Below are 25,742 nucleotides of genomic sequence, written 5' to 3'. Positions count from 1 at the left end.
TTAAGGAGAGGATTTGGAAAGGGGAATATGTGGAAGTGCTCAAACTTCTCCACAGGGAAGTGCAAGCAAAAGAAGGTTCTAAAGAAGAAGAGTTTGAACTGGCCAAACGGCCGAGGGTGCAGGTGAATATTGAGAATGGGACCACGGCTTTCTTAATTTTTGCCAGCATCTATTGCGAGCATTATCCAGAGATGTCCGTCGCCTTGTTCAAGTACATGGATATAATACGGAAAGCCCACCTCAATTATGGGGGTTTGCATGGCGACAATACGACGAGGAGTTTCGGGCTCGTATGGCGGCAGATCCGGACGTCAAGTGGGGGGAAATAGATGCCGCACTCTGGCAGCACACTATGGGTCTGGCGAAATTTGGCAAAACCGTATTTACGGCCAGTGGCTTGCCGATCACTTACTGGCCCTTTCGGGAGCGCCCCACCCAAGGGGTGGGGAACGGGGGCACTAATCAGACTGGAGCCAGTTCTTCAGGCAGCGGGCGAACAGGGGCCTGTTGGGACTACAACAAGGGGATCTGCCACAGGGAATATTGTAAATTTCAGCACTAATGTTCAGAATGTGCAGGATGACATCCGCTCACTAACTTCTCCCGGGCAACTGTCCACAGGAGCGTCGTCCAGTCAGGGACAGGGACCATGGGGACGGGAACAGTCAGGGACCGTTGGGCGAGACCAAAGGTTTAGACAGGGAGCTGCTGGAAAAGGCTCATACTCCGGTTAAGGTGGACATGTTGGAGGCATGGTTGCGTCTTTATCTGAACGCAAGCGATGCGGACGTGCTACGTCGGGGTTTCACACACGGTTTTAGGTTGGGCTATGAGGTCCCGCGGCAACGTTGGTGGGCAGAAAACTTGCGATCGGTGAAGGGGAAGGAAGATTTGGTCCGGGCTAAATTAGAAAAGGAGGAGGCTGAGGGCCGCATGGCAGGCCCATTTTCACAATGGCCTTTGCCCAACCTCATCGTGTCCCCCATTGGTGTGGTGACTAAGAAGGAAAGGGGACAATACCGTTTGATCCAACATTTGTCTTGGCCCGAGGTCTCTTCGGTGAACGACTTCATTCCGGAGCAGTGCACGCGCATGTCATATGCATCGGTTGATGTGGCCATTGGTATGGTCGATGCGTTGGGGCCCGGGGCTTTGATGGCAAAGACGGACATCAAGTCAGCAGTTCGCTCTCTTCCAGTTCACCCGGATGATTTTGAGCTGCTGGGAATTCAGTTTGGTGGCTTTTGGTTCGTGGACAAAGCTCTGCCTATGGGGTGTGCGAGCTCGTGTGCCCTGTTTGAATGCTTCAGTTCTTGGCTGCAATGGATTTTCACGGAAGTGTCCAGCCATGCTCAGGTTACGCATTACCTAGATTACTTCTTTTTTGCGGCAGAGGCTGACTCCCCGCAGTGCGCGGAGATGTAACAGATTTTTCAGGAGATCATGGGGGACCTTGGTGTGCCCTTGGCCCCCGAGAAGATAGTGGGGCCTGGTACGGCACTGTCTTTTTTAGGTATCAAATTGAATACAGTGGCAGGGATGGCGAGGCTGCCGGAGGATAAGAGAGTGGACATGATCCACAAGATTTCGCACTTGCTGGGGAAGGAGAAAGTCATGGTGTGCGAGGTGCAGGTATTGTTGGACCACTTTAATTTTGCATGCAGGGTCGTAAGGGCAGGGAGGACATTTTGTCGCCGCTTAGCCTTAGCCCTCGCGGGTAAGACACTGCCTCACCACCATGTGTAGATCAAAGTGGGCGTGCGGGAAGATCTTCGGATGTGGCTTACTTTCTTGGAATCTTTCAAAGGCATTCCCTTGAAGGCATGGCAGGAGTGGGAATGGGATGTGCAGATCTTTTCAGATGCGTCCGGGGTGACGGGGTTTGGAAATTGTTGGGAAGGCAGGTGGTGTGCGGAGGAGTGGCCACCCGAATAGAAGCGTGGAGGGCGGAGCATTGCATTCTTGGAATTCTTCCCCCGGGTGATAGCGGTGTGTTTGTGGTGGGATGCTTAAAGACATAAGAAAGTGCTGTTTAGGGTGGACAATTTGGCAGTGGTCCAGTTGGTGAACAGGCAGTCAGCGAGAGAACCCCAGGTCCTTGGTTTGCTTCAGGCCTTTGTGCTACAGTGTTTAAAGCTTGACATTGCGTTTCGGGCACGGCATGTGCCGGGAGTGGACAATGACATTGCTGATGCTTTGTCTCATTCACAGTGGGACAGATTCCATGGGTTGGTCACGGAGTTGTGCAGAACGGCGATGCCAAAAGCGCTGTGGAGCATAGGCACGAGAGGATGCTTCAGCTGGTGGTAAACTCTTTGGTGCCTTCAACTCGCTGGGCGTATGCAAAGGCATGGGAGGAGTTTAGACAGATGGGTGCATGCAGAAGGAGCCGGCCAGAGGATGCGGTGGAGGATGTGGTTCAGTTCATACTGACGTTGATCGAGAAAAGTCAGTCTTGGGTGACAATAGCGGGTAAGCTCACGGCTCTGGGTTTTATGGGAAAATGCTTGTCGGGTTACCAGCCGACGGCGGGGGAATTGGGCCAGAGGATGCTGGAAGGTTGGGCACGGGAGGGGGGTACAGCGGTGCGCCATCATCGCCCGGTGTCACTGCGCCTCTTAAAAGACTTGTCGGGGTCGTTGGGGACGGTGTATTTCTCGGGGAGGGAGGTTATCCTTTTTTGGACTCTGATGCCCTGGATGTTCTTCGGGGCTTTTCGGGTGTCGGAGTTGCTTGGGTCACAACGATCGCCAGGGATCTGCTGGTCGGATGTGCAGCTGGGGGCCCGGGGCGTCACTGTGCACATTCACCGTTCGAAGACGGATCAGAGGGGCTCCGGGGTGGTTATTTTCCTCAGGCGTTACCCAGTTTTGTCGATATGCCCGTTAGTGTTGGGGCTGCAGTGGAGGCTCCAGGCTGGTAGCTCGGGGTGTCATTTTTAGCCATGGGAACGGTACCAGGGCCACACCTGCCCAGTTGCTGGCAGTATTGCTAAAGGGGCTGGTATCCCTGGGTGAGGACCCCCGCCTTTTTGCCACCCACTCTTTCAGGATCGGGGTGGCGACTGAGGCTGGGCGGAAGGGGTGGACAAGGGAGTCTCTCATGTCTCTAGGCAGGTGGAAGTCTGATTGTTTCAGAAGGTACATCAGGGGGCGGGAGGCATCAGAAGGGGGTGCGTGCTAATTGTCTTCTTTCTGTTTCAGGTGTTGTAGCCGGACCCGAGAAGGAATTTGTGCGCATTTGGGTAGTCGGCCACTCTTTCGTAAAATGGGCCCAGCTTCAAGCTCGAAGTACATCTTTGAGCGAGAATTTGGGCTTGGACTTACGTTGATATCAAGTCCGTTGGTTTGGGAAGGGTGGTATGCGTTGGCAGGAGCTTTTACCGCGTTTACAAGGGGTCCGTGGGGAGGCCCCTGCCCTGATGTTTTGTGCCTTCACTTGGGGGAGAATGACATGGTTGTAAAGACAGGTTTGGACCTGTTGAAGGCAATGAAGAGGGATTTGTCATCGATTGTGGATCGCATGTGTTGTTTACAGGTTTTGTTCCGTGTCGAGTGTGGAGAGGAGCGCGAAAACCAGGGGCAGTTGAAAGGGCCAGGCGAAAGGTTAATAAGGAGCTTTTGTTCAGAGAAGGGCATTACGTTTTTGGAGCATAAGGATTTGCGTTTCAAAGATTCAGAATTTTTTAGGGATGATGGAGTTCATTTATCTTTTATAGGGATGGAGCTGTACCTCTTACAGTTGAAGGACGCATTAAGAGCCTTGTTTCGAGAGCCATAACGTGTTGGGGGGCAGAAAAAGGCTATGTGGCTTTTTCTGGTAGTGGCGAGGAGAGCTTGCAGCCAACAAAACACGTGCGGATGGGCCGGATGGCAGGGCAATTTTGGATAGTAGGGGGGGTACAGCGGCAGGTCGTGGCGGGCAGGAAGGAAGATTGAAAGTGTTCAGGAGGAAAACAAACGAGTAGGTTTGTGAAGTAGCTGAACAGGAGTTGAGAGGGGTGCCAGGAGAACCTGACAGGGTGGGTGGAGGTTGGGATAGGGGAGGACGATTGTCTGGTTAGGTGGACTTGATGTCTAGTGAGGCTTTAGTTTTGTAAGGCAAAAGCCAAGGTTAAAATGTTGTAAGTGCACCTGTTCCAATAAAGCGGCCTTTTACACACAGAAACGTGTCGAGTTTCCGTGCCTCTCCTCCCCAATGCACCTCAGAACCCTGCTTTCAGAAATCTGACATGGCTTCATGAGAATTAGCATTCTTCTCTAACAGTATCCTTTTCCAGTATCCCGTTTGAACGTGCTTGTTAAAACATGTGAGGTCGTAATGAACATTGTATGCCTGAGCACACATTGATTTACACTACTTCTTCATTTTAAGGCAGGGGAAAATTGAGCACTTGCTCAGGTGCTCCGCTTCAGTGAATTTGTGTATTCTTTGACGTGTAATTCAATAATGTTAAGCAACATAGGGCAAGAATTAGCAAAATGGATAATACAATTTAGAGTTTTTCCAAACATGGTCCTTAAACATTTCTTGCACAGGCCCCCCAAAAAATCTGATGGAACTGATGCGGCCGCGTTTCTGCTCTTTATATTTATGTGCACTCATTTGTGATTAACGCAGATGTGCATATTACATTTTCAGCAGAATGTACAATATTTAAAGCTGTGCCTTGCTGAGAATCTTACTAAAATTTGCAGTGCTTAGGGTTTGTCGGTGGTTGCAGGTGGTTTCTACCAGCCATCTTTTTTAGGGATGGGGACTTAGGGCCATATGTATGAACACATTTTCCCATTGACACTGAATGGGAAAAACCCTTTGCTACATCTGGCCCTTATTTTCATCATTAGACTTTGACCCGGAGCAAGAGAGAAAGGAAGTCAAGAGAGAAAGAAGAAGGAAGAGAAAGATTCGGAAATAGCAGCAATTGTACAGAGCAGGGATAAAAGACTATAAAAGAGTGAGATAAGGAGACATGACGTGTAAACTAGTGGAAGAAAGTGGCATGATGTAAAATCAAACCTAAGCTGCCTTGTTATTCAGCAGCCCGAATGAGAACAGGCTGCGGGATCCTATGAAAAATCTCTTGCCCTTGAGTTTACCTTTTTTTGCAAATCAAGCACTGCAGTTAGGAACAACCTCATAAAATATGCGGGAAACTTTAAAACATTACGAGTATATTTGCAATAAAAGGCAACTGTGCACCAACAGAAGAGCACAAATCAATCTTAGAACAGGCACTCAATGCCCATGGTACCATAGCGATTGTAGTCAGAAGCAAAAGATTTTTCCTTTTTCACTATGCAATTTTTATCAACACTATTTTAAAATCAGTTTAGATGTTGTAACTAAGTTTTTGGCCAATGTATTCATCGCCTTGGCGAGAACATTTAAAATTATTATTTACTTTTATTCCATACAGGTTCACAAGCTTGCCATATGGACAGCGTGAAAAGAATTTAACAAAACATTACTTCCCTTTTGCAGTGAGCCTGACGATGAAACCTGGCTAAGTTTTTGGACCCCGTCCACCATCTTAGGTCTGCATCAAAAAAATCTGTGGCACACCTCACCAGCTTAGAGTGCTCTATGCAGAGCCAGAGGTGGCAAGTGGGAGACAAATGAGGCAGCAGATTGAAAAGATTTGTAGTTGTGAAGTTTTGAGAATTTTCCTAATTTCATGAAGTTGCAAACTTTTCAATAGAACTAACAAAGTTTGGAAGCGAAGAAAATCACACAACCTTGGACCCAGATGTACAAAGAGTTCATGCACTGAAAGGAAGCACTAAAGGTTCATGCACTGTATTGTGTGAATGAAAGAGAGAGCAGAGCTGATTCATATCTACTAAGATTCATTGTTCTTCCTTCTCGCTATGCAAGCGTACTTCTGGTGGTCATGTGCCTGTGTTGTGGTCAGTATAGTTTTTGTACAAAAAGGGCCCCTTCCTGCACAAAACTATGCTTTAAGGCAAATGTCTCTTTATATATCTGCAGCAGAATGCAGTACACATGCAAAGATGGAAAAGAGCTAAAAATACTTCTTTTCATTATGCCAGTCTCAGGAAGGCTCAGGATTGTGGTGCAAATCCTAAACTACAATTCTTTGCAGTTGTGGATTTGCATCAAAATCGATGGGTGGATGCATGGGAATGTCCATGCACACCCATGGAACACCCCTTGACACAAAGGGTATACAAGGCAGCACAATGCGTTGTATTATGTTGCTTTGGATAAGAAATCAATGCAAATCGCATTTGAATTTTGCACCTGGTTGTGGTAAAAAACGCATGAACATACTGACACAACACCTTCGTAAATCAGGACCTTAGTGGCCCTGGAACAGGCAATCCTCTGTAAGCAGCACAACTTTTCAATTTTTGTAAGATTCAAGTGACATGAATGTTGCATTTTGGTATGTAGTATCATTCAAAAACAATTCTGAGAACTCTTTATCTTTACTGAATATATTAGCGATTAAAAACCTTCAAAGTCTTTAAGAAGACAAACATACTTTCAACCAAGACATTTGCTTGCAGTGAAAATATTTTAGCAAGATATGATTTTGACCTGCATAGTCATTTTTCATTTCATTTTAAATTGTCGTTTTGTGACTTACTATTAAAAGCTTAAAAAATTAAGGGGGTTATTCTAACTTTGGAGGAGGTGTTAATCTGTCCCAAAAGTGACGGTAAAGTGACGGATTTACCACCAGCCGTATTACGAGTCCATTATATCCTATGGAACTCGTAATACGGCTGGTGGTATATCCGTCACTTTACCGTCACTTTTGGGACGGATTAACACTCCTCCAAAGTTAGAATAACCCCCTAAATGTATATCCTTGGTGTAAACCTACATTTTCTTTTACTACAGAAAATTAATACTATGGGGGTTATTCTAACTTTGGAGGAGGTGGTAATCCGTCCCAAAAGTGACGGAAAAGTGACGGATTTACCACCAGCCGTATTACGACTCCATTATATCCTATGGAACTCGTAATACGGCTGGTGGTATATCCGTCACTTTACCGTCACTTTTGGGACGGATTAACACTCCTCCAAAGTTAGAATAACCCCCTATATTTCTATTAACTAGAAGGTAATTACAATGAGTACACTCAAGTATTCATAAAATAAAACAAAATTATACATTTAAAAGAACAAAATGCATGAAATCACACCGTAAATCTGGTATGATTTTCTGGCTGATTTGGACAAAGATGAGAAGATCTCTGTATTTCCAATATAATACTGCCACTGACTTTGTAAAGGGCTTTACCAAAGGCAGATGTGCACAAGTAAAATAACATAAAATGTCACCCACCACTGAGATGACTTCAAAGCCCCCGTTAATGGGTTGGTGCTTGGTTTCCTGTTGCATTGCCATGCAGCAGGATCATACTGCCTGCATAAATGCAAAAAACCTTTGACAGAGCCTTGAGAGTGTTAAAATCCATCCACTCATGGAAAATTGAATTTTAGAGAAAATACTAATCTGTTGAACCTACAATCAATAGGTCACACTTCTCTTTTCTATTTTCCTGAGTGTGATGCCCTCAGTGCAATGTGTATGCCCAGACTTAGGTCCCATACTCACTGTGACATAGGACTCAAGTTGAAACATACAGATGATTCCCAAATAGACCAAAACAGGTCTAGTATTGATTGTGTTCCCACTCAGAGGGGAGCCTGTGGGGCAGTTTGGGCTTGTTTGCTTCTCTTGGAGCAGGATGAAGACTGATGTGGATAAGGCTGCTTCGTGTCTGAGGTGGCATGGTGGGGAAAAAACAGTGAAGTAGACTGTGGCCCTGAGTAATTACCAGTGGCGGGAAAGTCCACATCACAAACTCCCTCACTTAAGGAACCCTGCTGATGCCTCTGCTCAGGCTGTTCTGACAAAGGGTCCCACAGCCCCTGCTGTGCAGGTAGGGCCCAGAGCACCTGGGGACACTCTCAGCTCAGAACCTGGCCTAAGTGAGTCTGGAGAGGGGCCTCCCTCTATGTTCTTTGAAGGTGGGCCCCCTTCGGGTTTGATATACCACCGTCTGCCCACACTTCTGTCGAAGTAGCCACCCTCTTCTCTTTTCAGTAACACACTTGGATAACTCAACACTTTTAACCTAAATACCCAGAAGCCCTTCTCCACCACCAGCCCAAAGCCATGCCCTTTCGCAACATCCCTCTATGGCAAGTTTCTTCAAATTGGAGGGCAGACCCCAATAGGAGGGCCTCAAGTGATCCCAGTAGTTGCCAGGATCTGGCCAAAAGAAGCATTATGCTAATAATTGGACTTGTTTTAAGGTGATAAAAATGAGCAGCAGTAAATAACTCTGTAAAGGCTATCACAAGCATACTGTGTCATTTATATCAAAGTTGGGAGTATGTGTCAAAAGGGAAGGAACTACAAATACTCTTCAAAATCCCCACCCCCCACTTCTAATAATCACACTGTGGATACTTTTACACGTCAGTAAGGCCTGCCTGACCAGAAAAGTATGTTTGGCATCATGTATTAGCTTGCATTTTAAAACAGTAACATAACTTGACTGCAATGTTTTAATAAGTGTAGACATCTTTAAACATTGCCAATTTAATAGCATAATTCTGAATTCTGAAAGAATATTTTTTTTCACTGGAGAGGAGCAACTTAAAAAAGTTTGAATACCACTGTTCAAAGGCTTCTTGGCCCCCCTCCCTTTTGAAGCCAACTTTAGATATTATGGGCCTGGTTTATACTTTTTTAGCGCCACAGTTGCATCATTTTTTGACGCAAAAATGGTGCAAACTTACACAATTCTATTATATTTTGTAAGTTTACACCACTTCTGAGCAAAAAAATGACGCAAATGCGGTGCTAAAAAAGTATAAATCAGGCCCTATGTCTTTTGACATGATCCTTAATGTTGGTCACAAAAATGCTGTCATTCCCAGAAATAAAGCCTTTGGCATCATCCTTACAAACATCTACTAGAGTACAACCCCATGCCACATCTAATCAGCCTTCTTGTGTTTGTTTCCAGTTGGTTCCCATTTGCTTGTGTTCTATGGGCACAGATTCTTCAGTAAAAAAGATCCATGTTTGGTCTTGGTAAACAACCTTTAGCCTTAAGGTTTCCTGAAGACATACCTCTGGTCACACTTATTTAAATTTAATGATGAAACCTCTGAAATGTCCAGTTTCCATCATGAAGAAATGTAATCCAATCTAACAATGACAGCCGTTATTTTTCGTCTCGCCTTCATTTACAGAATACCTTGAAGCATAAAATCCTACATATTGATGATGCATTGAAGCATCTAAATAATATGTCTCTGAGGTTGTATTGGAACTGTATAGGTTTGCTATTGTGCCATGGGACAATTCATATTTTCTTAAGTCTAGCAAGGCCCTGCCAAAGAGTTTGGCCCGTTGAAGCTTTTCTTTTTCTGCCAGAGTTCCAAGTATTCTTATGATGTGTTGGTGAATCTACATTTCTAAATAATCAATTTTGTATTGTAAGTTACTGATCTGAAAGCTGAAGACATCTACTTGTTTTGCCACTTGTGAAGTTAAGTTTTCTGTTTCATTTAATCATTCTTCTGTTTATGTCATTGGTGTGGGTATTGCAAGAAGCAGTAGCTTTATTTGTCAGAGTGGCTTGGAACATTGATTTTGCTTGGAATACTTTGTCAAAGTTATCTGTGTCTCTTCATGTTGTTGATGCATTAGCACCAATTTTGACCTGATTGTTCTGTCAACTCCTGGTTGTCTCCCATTAAGCTAATTTGTTCTCATATTGTATTAATGGAATCAGCCAGATAACTGGATGGATGTTGTTAGACCTGGCAACTTCCTATTTTGATGTCCTCATTTTCGCTGGGTTTATGAGTCTGGAACTTTACCACTGCTAACCAATGCTACAGCACGTGCTCCCTGCTTAAAACATGGTACACATTGACTTATCTACAACTAACATATTTAAAGTACTTATGAGACCCTAGTAAAGTGCACTACCTGTGCCCAGTGCCTATAAATTAAATGCTACTAATGGGCCTCCAGCACTGATTGTATCACTTTCTTAGGTGGCCTTTCAACATGTCTCAGGCCTGCAATTGCAGAGCCTTTGCGTGTCGTCTTTAAACTGCCAGGCCGACCTGGCAAGTTAACCCTCTTGCCAGACCCAAATCTTCCTTTTTAACACACGTAAGTCACTCCTAAGGTAGGCCTTAGACAGCCCAAGGACAGGGTGCAGTTTATTTTAAAAGTAGGACATTTACATGTCCTAGTAATGAAACCTTATTAAATGCGTTTTTCACTACTGCAAGGTCTATCTCTCCCATTGGATAACATTGGGATCACATTTAATTAGTATAATTTCCAACTGGGAAGGGAGGGGACCCTCAAGTTTGGTGTCTCTGTAATCACAATTAAAAATCACAACTGATGGTGAAGTCATATTTTAAATTGTATGTGTCAAAATGACACTTCTTAGAAATGTGGCATTTTCTTACTTTAGCCATTTGGTGCCTTCTGCCTGTCACTGAATACTCATCTGGGGTGGTGACAGCCGAGTTTTGTGCATTCCTTCTAGAAAGTCTCACACAAAAGGAGGTTAGGTGTGACTGATGGCCATCGAAATCTTGATGGACCATCCTGGGCAGTATGGGAGGGAGGAGGTGACACACCTGAATTGGCTGTGTCCAGTCCCCACACAAACAGCTGCATACCCCCATAGTGAATCTGGAGCCAGGACAGTAAAGACAGGGACCCTGTGCACTTCAAAGGCATCTCTTTAAAGTCTCCCTCACCCCAAAGGCACAACTGGATATAAGTACTGGACCTCAGACCTCACCATCCCAGTACACATCTGGACCTGCGACTACTCTGTGTCAAAGAAGTACTACTGTGGTGCTGAAAGGATTGCCACTCTTCAGGATTGCTACTCTGCTGGACTCCTCCTCTGTTGTGCTGACCTGCTGCCCTCCTTGCCTGGGAATGAGAATGTCCGGACCTGCACCTCTCCTACCTAGAACCAAAGTTATTCTGGGGCTTGCTGACTTTCCTCCTGATTGAAGTCTCATGGACATAAAAGACTTCCAATTGACCTGCTACAAAACCTGGATTCTTCCAACTGTGAGTCCTGCCTGCCAAGTGGTGGCAATCCAGTTGGGGGCCCCTTGGGTATAAAGCACTGCTTGAGTTAAAATTAACACATCAACACTGTTGTGCTGCTCGGAACCAGAGCATCTCCATCGACACCGATGCATCACTGCTGCTGCGATGATCAAGTACATGCATCACTGACAGTGCGGTGCATCTGTTCTGCTTTCCTGCTCTTATCTCATAACCGAGCTTACAGAACCTCTTTGGAATGCACTTCTGAGTTTAAAGAAGATATTTATTGATATTATTTCTTCACCACAAGGTTCCTGAGAGACTAAATTAGTAGGTTGGAAGCAGACATTCAAAAGTAGTCGCAGCAATGAAAACAAAATAAATCAAAGTACTTCTCAGTTACAAAGTACACAGCAAATACATGTGATTATATCATAGCATAACTTCAAAGCAAAGCATAAAAGTCTAAATTCATCACCGTAGGGCAAGGCTGTAGGGCCTATATTCAGCTTCATCTTTCTGGGGCTTCAAGTTGATGACTCCGTTCAACTGCAAGAAAGAGATTTTCTACCCAAATGGGAGACAGGCAACTAACGTCTAGTTCCTGTCTGAAGTCAAGATAGATTCAATCTAACTAACTCTGCCGTTGCCCAGAGCCATCGTTCCAAAAATGTGCCCCCTCCTCTCAGACTCGGGAAAACTAAGCAAGCCTTTGGAGACTGGCCAGATCTCCTAGACCACTCCTCTTCCCAAGGCTGAGCAGAAAGGAAAACGCCAAATGTACTCTCTCTTATCAGCTATAGTCTGGTGTGAAAAACACAGCTTGGTCTATCATGTGGAAAAACACAGCTTGGAAAAACACAGCTCATCTGCAATGTGTCAACTGCAATGTCTAACCCCACGTTAAAGCCAATAGGCAGCTAACCTAAATATCAAATGTAATGTCTAATGTCATGTCAAAGCCAATAGGCAGCTAAACTGAATAGGGAATGTAATGGCTAAGGCCATGTGAAAGCCAATAGGCAGCTAAACTGAATACAGAATGTAATGTCTAATGCCATGTCAAAGCCAATAGGCAGCTGACCTGAATACAGAATGTAATGGCTAACTCCTTGTTAAAGCCAATAGGCAGCTAAACTGAACACAACATGTAATGGCTAATGCCATGTCAAAGCCAATAGGCAGCTAAACTGAACACAAAACATTGAGGAACTAATATGCGCAGTGGTGAAACACGAAGTCATTGGTCAAACACAATTAATAGCATCACCTCCATTTCTAACACTTCTCAGACTTTGTGCAGCTTGGAAGCAACATATTGCTTACACTCTTCGAATCAATGATGCATCACCTTCCCTACTCTTCATATCTGCCTTGACCTCAACACAAACAAGGTACTGGGATAGTGGGCCAAGGCTGGCCTTGTATATGAGCCGTGCTCCATTGCTGTTGACCTGAAGTTTCAGATTTGACTCTGTCTAGTGTGACCCAAAAGCCCCAGTTGGAAATTTAGGGGGTCATTACAACCCTGGCGGACGGTGGAAAAGATGCGGTAATACCGCAAACAGGCTGGCGGACAAAAAAATGGAATTATGACCCTGGTGGAAACCGCCAACAAAGACAGCCACTTTAACACACCGCCCGCCACGGCGGTACAGACAAGCAGCGTGGCGGTTACCGCCAACAGATAGGCGGGAGACAATGTACCGCCCACACTATTACAACAGGCCAATCCGCCACCTTTTTCGGGGAGGATTCACCGTGGATAAAAACACGGCGGAAACAGCTTTTGCTATGGGAAAATGCTCACCTCAACACATCCCATGAGGAACGACGACTCCATGGACCCGGAACTCCAAATACTCCATGCCCTTGTCTTTCTGCTCGTTTATGACCAACAGCAATGTAGGCGCAGAAGATACCGGTGAGTACTGCATCTACGACATGGGGGAGGGGGGAAGCAAAAGTCAGGGGGACACCCACCAAACACCCCCACTCCCACCCTCGCATATTACAACATACACACCAATGCAGTCAAAACTATCACATTAACAACCCACAATCCCCGCGAAAGAATGCAAAGACAATGCGTATTTCGGTCAAACATTGTAATGTGCCAATATACATGTCATACAAAAATATACAGATATATATCTCTAAATCACTCATAATTATATATACAATACAAGAAGTAGTGCAGATATGTACACAACAATGTCCGTGCACCAACAGTCCAAAAATGCATGGGCGAGGCCCACAATAGACACCTGACCAAAATCCGAGAGAACACTGCCGGGGCATCAGATAGAAATACTACAGGCACCTCAGGGGGAAGGGAAGTGGGGGCACCTCAGGCGGGTGACTGCAAAGCCACATCCACGATGGGGCTCCATGCCCATTGATGTATCCTGGGGAGTGCAAAGCCACAGTCTCTCAAGTCTCTACAGTGGGTGGGTTGCCCATTGTGCCATCCTGGGGAGTGCAAAGCCACAGTCTCACAAGTCTCTACAGTGGGTGGTTTGCCCACTGTTCAATCCTGGGGAGTGCAAAGCCACAATCTCTCAAGTAGATGCAGGTCTCCACTGGTTCTGGAGGGGGACTGGTGCCCAGACTGGATGAGTCTCCCCATGAAAGTTCCTGTCCTGTCACTGTCCCAGCTGCACATGGGATAAGGATGCCTGATGTGGCGGTACATTAATTCCTACACAGTGCATGCCCTGTTCAACGGTGCTTTGCCATGGCGGTCTTTGCCCTGTTCAGCTGTGCTTTGCCATGGCGGTTCAGGACTGTTCAGTGGTGCTTTGACATGGCGGTCTCTGCCCTGTTCAGCGGGGCTTTGACATGGCGGTCTTTGTCCTGTTCAGCGGTGCTTTGACATGGCGGTTCTGATACTGGACATTGGTGTGTGGCATGACGATCTCCACACTGGACATTGGTGTGTGGCATGACGATCTCCATACTGGACATTGGTGTGTGGCATGACGATCTCCACACTGGACATTGGTGTGTGGCATGACGATCTCCATACTGGACATTGGTGTGTGGCATGACGATCTCGACACTGGACATTGGTGTGTGGCATGACGATCTCCATACTGGACATTGGTGTGTGGCATGACGTTCCATCATTGGCCAGCGGGGCTGTGGCATCCTGTCCCCTCCTGGGCTGTGACTCCGGCGGTGGTCTCTGGACCAGTAACGATACTTGGGCCCTCCTGGGCTGTGACTCCGGCGGTGGTCTCCTGACCAGTGACGATACTCGGGCCCTTCTGGGCTGTGACTCCGGTGGTGGTCTCCTGACCAGTGACGATACTCAGGCCCTCCTGGGCTGTGACTCTGGCGGTGGTCTCCTGACCAGTGATGATACTTGGGCCCTCCTGGGCTGTGACTCTGGCGGTGGCCTCCTGACCAGTGACAATACTTGGGCCCTCCTGGGCTGTGACTCTGGCGGTGGCGGTGGTCTCCTGACCAGTGATGATACTCAGGCCCTCCTGGGCTGTGACTCCGGCGGTGGTCTCCTGACCAGTGATGATACTTGGGCCCTCCTGGGCTGTCACTCTGGCGGTGGTCTCCTGACCAGTGACGATACTCAGGCCCTCCTGGGCTGTGATTCTGGCGGTGGTCTCCTGACCAGTGACGATACTCGGGCACTCCTGGGCTGTGACTCTGGCGGTAGTCTCCTGACCAGTGACGATACTTGGGCCCTCCTGGGCTGTGACTCTGGCGGTGGCCTCCTGACCAGTGACGATACTTGGGCCCTCCTGGGCTGTTACTCCGGCGGTGGTCTCCTGACCAGTGACGATACTTGGGCCCTCCTGGGCTGTGACTCCGGCGGTGGTCTCCTGACCAGTGACGATACTCGGGCCCTCCTGGGCTGTGACTCCGGCGGTGGTCTCCTGACCAGTGACGATACTCGGGCCCTCCTGGGCTGTGACTCTGGTGGTGGTCTCCTGACCAGTGATGATACTTGGGTCCTCCTGTGCACTGACTCCGGCGGTGGTCTCCTGACCAGTGACGATACTTGGGCCCTCCTGGGCACTGACTCCGGCGGTGGTCTCTGGACCAGTGATGACGGTGCTGGCGGTTGTGTTTGGACTGCCGGAAATGATGGCGCACTTCTCCGCCGTGACACTCACAATAGGCTGGGGAGACTTCCTCTGGACCTTCCCCACCTTCTTTGGAGTTACAACTGACTCACCAATTGCCTTGGATCCCATTTCACTTGTTGTTCTACGAGGAGTCTTGACACGGTCCCGTCGTCCACTCCCCAATTTCAGAGCCTTTACAGGGGGTGGGCTGCCAGTGCCTTGGCTCCGGGTCCTACTGCCTGCCCTGATGGACGGTGCACTCCAAAAACCTGGAACACGCACCACTGGTACTGGAGGCTTTTTGGCTGAGGCGCTACGACAGGACTGATGAATTGGAGGGGGGGTGCGGGCAAAAAGGTCAATTTGACATAGGGACAGTTTCTGACAGACACTGGGATGGGTAGCTGGAGGGGCTCTGGGAGTGGAGGAAGAGGAGGTGGTTGTAGGAGGTGTCACTTTAGGTGTTTTGGGTGCAGGTGCAGGTACTGGAGGCTGTCGTGAAGTGGATGGATGTTGGGTGAGTGATTGCCGGCGTTTGTGTACTTTGGGAGGGGGCGTCACAGACACACTGGGAGAGGACACAGGGGACGTGTAAATGGCAGTGGAGGTGGTGAGTGCAGGTGAGCGCTTGTGGTGCTGGGTGTCCTGGTGCGAGTCCTAGTGCCTGTAGATGTGGTGCATGCAGGTGTGTGTGTAGACAAGACTGGGAGGGAGGAGGGAGAACAGGAGGAGGGGGACACAGTGGAGACAGTGGATGTTGCTGTGTCTGTATGTGGGTGAGGCTTGTGTGAGTGCCTGTGGTGTGTGTGGTGCCTATGTTTGCTTGAGCTACTTGTGTGTGTTGACTTGTGTGCATGCTGGTCTGTAGGTGTGCTTGGGATGGGCTGGGGTACAGGGGATTGGGTCTGGGTGGAGGAAGTTGGAGGGGGGAGGCTCGACACAAGGTCAATGGCTGCCATCAGAGCTGAGACCAGAGATTGCAGGGTTCGCTGAAGGGCAGCCTGACCAGAATGAATGCCCTCCAGGAATGTATTACCGTGTTGCAACTCTTGTTCTACACCCTGGATGGCATTCACAATGGTAGACTGCCCAACAGTGAGTGACCTGAGGAGGTCAATGGAGGTCAATGGCCTCGTCACTGAGGGCAGCAGGGGTGACAGGGGCAGGGCCTGAGGTGCCTGGGGCGAAGGTGATGCCCACCCTCCTGGGTGAGCGGGCACGGGGCGAACGCTGAGGGGCTGCTGGGAGGGTGGTGCTGGTAGGGGAGGTGGCGGCTGTACCTGTAGAAGTGGGGCGCGCAGATGGTGCCGCCACCACTGGGGAGCTCCCATCGGCGGACGAGTCCGTGTCGCTGGTTGGTTATCCGGTGGCCGACGTGAAGCTCCCCTCGCCCTCCGTCCCACTGGTGCATTCAGAGTCTGTGGTGTGGCCCTCCATGGCCATGTGGGATGCAGCTCCCTCATGCTCCGGTGCCACTGTACCTCCGCCTGATGATGCTGATGTACAAAAGGACAGGGAGAGCAGGAAAAGGGGGGGGGAGACAGAACAAAGAGAGTTTTAGTGCATGGCATACCGCTACCGTTGGCGGACAAGACAGACGCAGCAGCCCCATGCATTACGCCGTGCTCCTGGCCTCTGCACATGCAATTTTCAGGGATATGGCCTACATGGCAATGGTGGAAATCTGCGCACATGGATGCCACAGGGGCAACTATACCTCAACTTGGCACTCTTCTGAGGTGGGGTAGAGTGCCACATGGCACACATTAAGGAGGGGCCTTGCCTACCTAACTCGCCCTGGCCTAGGGACACACACAGCCCACCTCCCCCACCCAGACCCCTCCACTGCACGCAAAGTCCGCAGAATGAGGTTGTACTCACCCCCTTGTGTCTGCTGTGATGTCATTAAGCCCCCATCCAACTCCGGGTAGGCCACCGCCAGGATCCGGAACATCAGGGGGGTCATGGTGTGACGGGCACCCCTCCCACATTGGGAGGCCATCCCCAGCTGAGCCTCCGCCGTCTTCTTGCTGCAGCGGCGAATGTCCTCCCATCTCTTACAGCAGTGGGTACCCCCCCAGGGTCCGGACCTCCTTGGCGATGGCACGCCAAATGTCCCTCTTCTGGTGGGCACTGACCTACATGACATGCACAAGGAAAGAGGAACAGCCATTACCAACTGCACCGTCGTTGTGAGTGGCCCCCTCCCTACTCTGGCCATGTGGGCCTTTTATTCCCATGCTTTACTGTAGTATCAACTCTGCCCCCTTCTCTCTTCCACCCAGCCCTGTCCACCCCGGCCTAGCCCATACAACGTGCTCCCTGTGTACTAACCTGTTGGTCTGGAGGACCGTAGAGTAGCATGTACTGGAGGAGGACCCCATCCACAAGTTTCTCCAACTCCTGTGCAGTGAAGGCAGGGGCCCTTTCCCCAGGCGCAGCAGCCATCGTCGCTTCCAGACCGAGGTCACAGCAGCACTAGCAGTGTAGGTCCTCTCCTGTCGAAGGTCATGTATCTAGTGATTGAACAGATAGAAAATGGCGGTGACGTGCGCAGCGGTGCGTATCATCACCGCCGGCGCACCTGTTCATTGGCTCCTGGAACCCATAGGGTCCAATGTTAACCAATGCAGCATTGCGCTGTGGTCTACGACCGCATACCGCGACGGTGTGCAACGCCAGTGCTGTTACCCCACAATCCCATTGTCCCAGTTTAGAGGTCAGGCAGCCGCCATTTCAGGGGCCCACATGGCTTCATTTACTACTGCGTCACACATACCGAGGCCTACACTCAACACACATCCAGGAAGGGTTTATTGTCTGGTGTAGCCTTGTGTGTGACTGTGGGTACATACCTGGAGGAATAGTGACTGTTTATTCGCTGTTGTCCTTCTTAGGCACCGTCAGCTGGGACATATTAGAAGATGGCGGAATCCTCCGGTGTACCCACCGCTGGTGGACCTGTTGACAATGGAAGAGAGACATTTAATCGTCACCTACAGGTTTGACCGTGCCACTATCCATGAACTATGTACCCAGTTGGAGCCAGACCTGATGTCACCAATCCGCCATCCGACTGGAATCCCCCCTGACGTGCAGGTGCTGTCAGTGCTCCATTTCCTTGCAAGTGGGTCTTTTCAGACAACTGTGGCCATGGCATCAGGGATGTCCCAGCCTATGTTTTCCAACGTCTTGTCCAGAGTGTTGTCTGCCCTGCTGAAACACGTAAGAAGATACATCATTTTCCCTGAGGTGGAGGATTTGACGACAGTGAAAGGTGACTTCTATGCCCTTGGACATATCCCCAATATCATAGGTGCCATTGATGGGACCCATGTAGCTCTGGTCCCCCCCGCAGGAGTGGACAGGTGTACAGGAACAGGAAGAGTTATCATTTGATGAATGTCCAGATGGTCTGTTTGGCAGACCAGTAATTCTCGCAGGTAAATGCTATGTTCCCTGGCTCTGTGCATGACGCCTACATCCTGCGCAATAGCAGCATCCCTGATATGATGGGTCAACTCCAGAGGCACCGTGTATGGCTATTGGGGGACTCTGGTTACCCCACCCTTTCCAGGCTACTGACCCCAGTTAGGAATCCCAGGACCAGGGCAGAGGAACGCTACAATGAGGCCCATGGGCGGACTAGGAGGGTGATTGAACGCACCTTCGGCCTCCTGAAGGCCAGGTTCAGCTGCCTCCATATGACAGGTGGGTCCCTATTCTACTCACCGAAGAAGGTGTGCGACATCATCATCGCCTGCTCCATAATTTGGCATTGCGACGCCAGGTGCCTTTTCTGCAGGAGGATGATCCAGATGACTGTGTTGTAGCAGCTGTGGAGCCTGTGGAGCCTGTGGACAGTGATGAGGATGAAGCTGAGGAAGAAGAAAACGACAACAGGGAGTCAGTCATACAGCAATATTTCCAGTGAAACACAGGTGAGTACATTTTCAGGTTTAACATTATATTAACTTTCACACGTCTACCTCTATCCTGTACCGACATTTCCCTTACTATTTGTTAACTGAGTTGTCCCCTTCCATTTCAGTTTCACAAAAGTGGTAACCTACGTGTCAACTGCTTGCATCCTTGAAGGGCTTGTGATGTGTGACATTGGTATGTTAGCCTTCCAATGGGTAACCCATTATGACACTGTCATTGATAATACAAAATTACAAAGCATAGACTGACTCCATTTTATTTAGTGTTTCAAGGGTGTTTATTTAAGTGCTAAAAAATGAAGGGGGGTTGTGAAAATGGGATGGGTGATGGTGGCGGAATGTCCATGGCTATTAGTCTCACAGGTACATTGTACATCTGGCCATTGGAAGTGGAGCTGGGGCAGTTCTGATTTGGACAGGGTAACAAAGTGGGACAGTGGGGGGACAATCAGGGTGGTCTTATTTCCTGGCGGGGGTCTTGCCATCTTGCTCTGTCCTGTTCCTGGATCTCAGGGACTGCTTGCGTGGTGGTTGTCCGTCTGCAGGGGGTGGGGTGCTGGTGTGGTGGTCCTGTGGCGGGGCGACCTGTCCACTAGCGCCGGCGGAGGTGGTGGCCAGTTCGTCGTCCTGACTAGTGTCAGGGGCCCCTTGGAGTGCCATGGTGTCCCTCAAGGTCTTTTGAATGTCCGTCAGCACCCCTACGATGGTGCCCAGGGCGTAGCCGATGGTCCTGAGCTCCTCCCTGAACCCCAAATACTGCTCCTCCTGCAGACGCAGGGTCTCCTGCAACTTGTCCAGGACCGTCACCATCGTCTCCTGGGAGTGGTGGTATGCTCCCATGATGGAGGATAGGGCCTCGTGGAGAGTTGGTTCCCTTGGCCTGTCCTCCCTCTGTCGCACAGCAGCCCTCCCAGTTCCCCTGTGTTCCTGTGGCTCCGTCCCCTGGACCGTGTGCCCACTACCACTGCCCCCAGGTCCCTGTTGTTGTTGGGGTGTTGGGTTACCCTGGGTGCCCTGTAGTGGTGGACACACCGCTGATTGACCTGTCCTGGGTAGGGAGGTTTGGGCCCACTGGGTGGGTGCTGTGCTGGTGTTACCAGAGGGTGGAAGCTCGGTGTTGGGCTATGGCTGGGCAAGGGGAACCGACTGACCTGAGGCCCACGATGGTCCGGGCTGGTCATTAAGATCCAGTAGGGCAGAGCTGCTGTCGTCACTGTGGGCCTCTTCTGGGGGTGGAGTGGTGTTGTCTGGACCCTCTGGTGTGGTGACGTTCCTTCAGGTTCCTGCGGGGGTATAAGTACATGATTATTGCATGTGTGTGTGTAATGGTGTGCAATGGTTGGGTGTGCGTGAACCCCAGTGCAGGCATTCCTGTGTGTGGGGTTGTGTGCTGATGGTTGGGGGGTGTTCTGGGTATGTGCAGTGGGCATGCTTTAGTGATGGGTGTCCATGCTTAGTTGTGTCATGCAGGTCTTGGGGTTCGGATGTGTAGTTGGTGTTATGGGTACATTAGTGAGGAGTTTGGGTGATAGGGGAGGGTGTGAGGGTGGGGGTGTGTGATAGCATGCAGGTAGGGTGGGGGATATGATAGTGAAGATTTGACTTACCAGTGTCCGTTCCTCCAACGACTCCTCCGAGGCCCTCAGGATGCAAGATGGACAAGACTTGCTCCTCCCATGTTAGTTGAGGGGGAGGAGGTGGGGGTCCCCCGCCAGTCCGCTGTACTGCGATGTGGTGCCTGGAGACCGTGGAACGCACCTTCCCCCATAGGTCGTTCCACCTCTTCCTGATGTCCTCCCTATTTCTTGCGTGCTGTCCCACTGCGTTGACCCTGTCCACTATTCTTTGCCATAGCTCCATCTTCCTGGCTATGGATGTGTGCTGTACCTGTGAGCCAAATAGCTGTGGCTCTACCCGTAGGATTTCCTCCACCATGACCCTGAGCTCCTCCTCGGAGAAGCAGGGGTGTCTTTGGCGTGACATGGGGTGTTGTGTGTGATGTGTGGGGTGGTGTATGTGTTGATGAGTGTGGTGAGTGTAGTTGTAGGTGGTGTTTTGTGCGTGGATGTTGTGTGGGTGATGGTGTTGTGTGCCTCTGTGTGATGGTGTTGTCTATTCTGTGCTCTCTCTCTCGCCTTCTCTCTGAATTTTTTGTTGTAGGGGTTTGTGGGTGATGTGGGTGTGTGTTTTATATTGTATTGGATGTGTGGGAGTGGTGTGTGTATGTGTATCAGGTGTGTGTATTTGTAATTGTCCAATGTGGTGGTGTTTTGGAGCTGTGGGTGTATTTTGAGCACAGCGGTGTGCATCGCCAATGGAATACCGCGGTTGAAAGACCGCTGCGTGGATTCGTGGGTCGTAATGGCATGGGCGTCTTTCTGTTGGCGTGGAGGTGGAGGATTTGTTGCTGCATGTTTATCGCTGACCTTTGGTGTGGCGGGATTGTGTGGGTGTCTGAATTTCGGCGGATTCCGAGATGTGTGTCATAATAGCTGTGGCGGTCTACCGCCGCGGCGGCGGTGTATTGGCGGTCTTCTGCACGGCGGTGAGCGCCTTATACCGCCAATGTTGTAATGACCCCCTTACACTTTAAAACACCACATTCCAATTTATTTTTTATACACCACATTCCAGTTTATTTTTTATACATTCATATCTCAAGTTCTAGTTATTGGACTGTTGTATGGTTTGGTATTATTTTGTTCATTACATTAAGCTCTATTTTTCTAGCCAAAAGTGGTATCTTTTTTCGTGGTGTTTTTGCTGTTTTCCTATTTGAAGTGTTGCACAAATACTTAACACATTGCCTCTTAAGTTATGCCTGACTGCTCTGTGCCAAACCACCAGGAGGGTAAGCACAGGTTGATTTAGGGTGTGTTTGTGACTTACCCTTCCTAAGATTGTGGTTCGTGCATGGACAGGGTGCATTCTTCTGCCAACCAGAAACCCGATATCTATCATATGTTATCTTGCTTATGTGTTTAATGTGTTTTGATCTGCTTCTTGTTCCTTGTCTACTTTGCTTCCCATCTCACTCTCACTCCCTTTCACACTCTCAATCACTTCAGGAACATCTTAACTGAAAAGTAATACAAGACTTATCCAGTAATACCCATGCTAAAAGGAGTTAATTTTACAGCCTTCACTATATTTAAGCGATGAATATTTTTTAAAAGCCTTTTGTGTGGCTTGTGAAAATCCACATCCGACTTCACTGAATTCTGTGTGATTATGATCTGTAGGAGCATTGCAAGCAAGGCTCGTCTGTAATTTGCTACTGCATAGCAGTAGTGCATACTTATACTTCGAGTAGCATGCTTTATATGGTGGTTACTGTTTTTTTCTGGTTTTCATTGGTGAGATAAGAAAACATTTGACACTGAGCAGAAGGAGGCATAGACTTCTTCAAATGTGTTACATTCCTTTTAAGGGTAGTTTATTTGTTGCTGTTAAGACAGTCTGCCTTAAGGTGGTCTTCCCATAAACTACTTTCCTTCTCCCCTCCTGTTCTGCTTATTTATTTATTTTTGACAGCCTTAGGATTACTACCCAGTACTAAAGTGATTGGACTCATCCCTAAAACATCGTAAAATTGGCTTGCAATTGATTGACATATTGAATTCACTAATAACTCCCTAGCACTGTGGAATGCAGTGAGGAATTGGATTGTTGGTTGAAGGGGATGTGAGTCATTCTCAAACAACACCCATAATTCTTGTCAAGGTCAGCCTCAAACAGCTACTAAATTAACCCTCTGGTACCATTGCAGAAACGTAGTCACACATAACTCAGAGGCAATGTGTAATGAATGTATGCAGCATACAAACAGTAATAAAGTGAAATCCCAACACCTGAAAAATCCCACATCAATTTAAAAAAAGTTGTATAAAATGTAATAAATTATTTGACACGAAAATGACTGGGCTGTACAATCTGAATTAGGGAGAGCGTAAGCTCAATACTGTATTACAGCGCTGTGCCAGCACCTGGCTGGTAGTGAGCTCACTGACCCCACGTGCTTGCTAAGCAGCTATACCTCTGAATCATCATCATAGTGTTCAAAAAGACATCTGGAAAAGAGTTTCCCAAAAGAGTGGCTAGAGTCCCCACAGCAGAGAGGGGTGATAAATATAGAAACAAAGCCCCCAAAATAGCTCAAAGGAGAATGGAACCCAGCCCCAAATAGAATAAGAAACACATTTTTCCTTTGATAAGAGGACATATAAGTTTGTCCCCAAGTGCCAATAATGCTACAAGTATGGGCATGTGAAAGGGGTTGCCAAGTGCCTGGATACCTTCTCAAGTGAGTAGCTGCACTATACAAATTGATTGATTGATTGATTGAAGTGTCTCCAAATTTGCGTGCCCCCCCACCGGTGGCAGACCCAAGGGTTGGTCAATGTAAGGCTTGGGGAATAGATTACCCCAGTTAGAGGAGATGGGAAGCGAGGTTACCCTAGTGTCCCTGGGTAGGAAAGAGATGGTGTGCAAATCTCACACAACTTCCAATACTTTGAAATAAAGGCAATGGGTTACCATCAGAGGGCAAAGGGTGGGTGGAGGCTCTGGGGGGCACAGATGCGAGCATGACTGTTGTAAGGTGTCATATGATGTCCTCAGAGCAGGTAATAGCCAATACATCCTACCAGGTTGTAGTGGTAGGCAGTCATTCCCAGTGGCTCTGGTTACCATTCATGAGTGGGTGGGTCTCAGATTCTTTAATGTAGTGGTGTGCCCTGTCATGCCCGTATAATTTCAGCTAGGCAGTGATCTGGAGCACTTTTTCCAGAAAGAAGTGGAGCTTAGATCTCACCTGAAGATGTTAGGGTTACCTGAGTCATTGTGCCTGATCACAAGGTCCATGGCTGCCCAAGAAGGAAGTCAAGAAAGCATAGAGCCTGGCAAATGGCTTAGGCAGATGCCAGAAAAGGAAAATGCAGGGGATGTTGGAAACCAGCCCTTGAAACATCCGCAGTCCAGGTTGAAAGGGTGCCTGAGGAGGCTGCCCTAGAGCCTACCAGGTAGGACCTTGCAGTCCCGGGAGGCCTGACTGAGCTTGCTGGATTCCAAGATGCGAGTGAGCCCACTAGGGAAGAGTTCTGTAAAGCACAGAAGAAGTGGTCAACTCTGGAGGGCCTGAGGTGGCAAGCAGAGGCCCAGGCAGCTGGTGACACTGATGAAGATCATCTGATTTATTAGGAGCATGACCTTCTATATAGTGAGCCTCAGGTTTCTGACCCAAGGGTAATCCATGTGTTGCAAGCCCCTCAGTACTACAGAGCCTCCCAACTGGGGATGGCTCACGATATGACCCTGACAGGACATCTGCAGCAGGATAAAAGCTTTGCTAAGCTTGTCACTCACTCCTAGACATATCTGGTGCATTTTGTATGTTATGTCCCACCTGTCAGGGCATTAAGAAAACAGTGAAGAACCTCAAGGCTCCCCTCATCCCCTTACCTGTCATTCACACTTCCTTTTAAATGGTGGACCCCAAACTGCCTTAGGCAACAGGTTTTTTCTGGTTTTGGTGGACCATGCCACCAATACAGAGAGGCCATACCTCTGTGATCTGAGACTGCTCCTGAAGTGGCTAGGGCCCTGATGGTGATTTTTACCCAATTGGAGTTCCCCAAGGTAGTGATATCTGACAGTGGCAATATCTTCCTACATGAAGGGGCAACTGTACTGACCCCCTGGTCAGTGTCTGCCACCCTCCCCAGCTCCTCTGGCTGCTGCTGCCTCTGCCTTTTACCTGGGATGAACTGAAAGTCTCCTGACTCTCAGTTCGAGGCCCTCCTCCACCCGCAGGCTCATCCCTGTGCCTTATCCCTGGTGGTCTAGGCCCTTATGAGGTGGAGGAGAAAAAGGGGGAGTTATCTACCTGGTGGACTTAAAACCCCCTGAAATCACTTAAAGATAATTCATGTGAAACACCTCAAACCACATTATTGGAGATCAGAAGTCACCATGCTCATAGTGACAGATGACAAGTTGGAAGAGTAGAGTAATCCTCTCTCCAAACTCCTATCCTTGAAGGACTAAGATGGGTCAGTGAAGGGTGTCAGTCTGTCTTCTACCCTGACCTCATATCAGCAAAGGGACTGTCCCCCATTTTTGGTCAGTTTCCCTCTCTGTTCACTTTCACGCCTGGGCTAAAATACTTGTGCACATATGACATAGATACAGATAGAATGCTGTGAAAATTCAATTTACTGGTTGTCAGACAAGGTGACTGACAGCATTATTGAGGTAATCTCCAAAATGCTGACACTAGGGGTGATTGAGCACTCCTATAGTCCCTGGTCTGCCCAGTGGTGCTGGTACCCGAAGCATCCCACCAGGAAGAACACCAGAGCTCAGGTTTTGTGCTGATTACAAGGGACTCAACTTAGCCACCAAGAGTGATGAACTCATAGACATGCTGGCAACTACCAAGTTCCTAAGTACTGTTTGTTTTTACATCAGGGTACTGGCAGATGGCCCTGAATGAAGGTGCAAAAGAGAGATCAGAATTCTCCACTCCAGAAGACCAATTTGAACTAAAGATTGCCCCTCCCACCTCCCCAAGGTTTGTTACCAGGGTCCTGGCTAGGATTGAGTGCTTCAGTGCTGCCTA

Source organism: Pleurodeles waltl, chromosome 4_1, assembly GCF_031143425.1.
Source record: "Pleurodeles waltl isolate 20211129_DDA chromosome 4_1, aPleWal1.hap1.20221129, whole genome shotgun sequence".
In the NCBI taxonomy this organism is placed as follows: Eukaryota; Metazoa; Chordata; class Amphibia; order Caudata; family Salamandridae; genus Pleurodeles; species Pleurodeles waltl.
Note: the sequence above shows the minus strand (reverse complement) of the source record.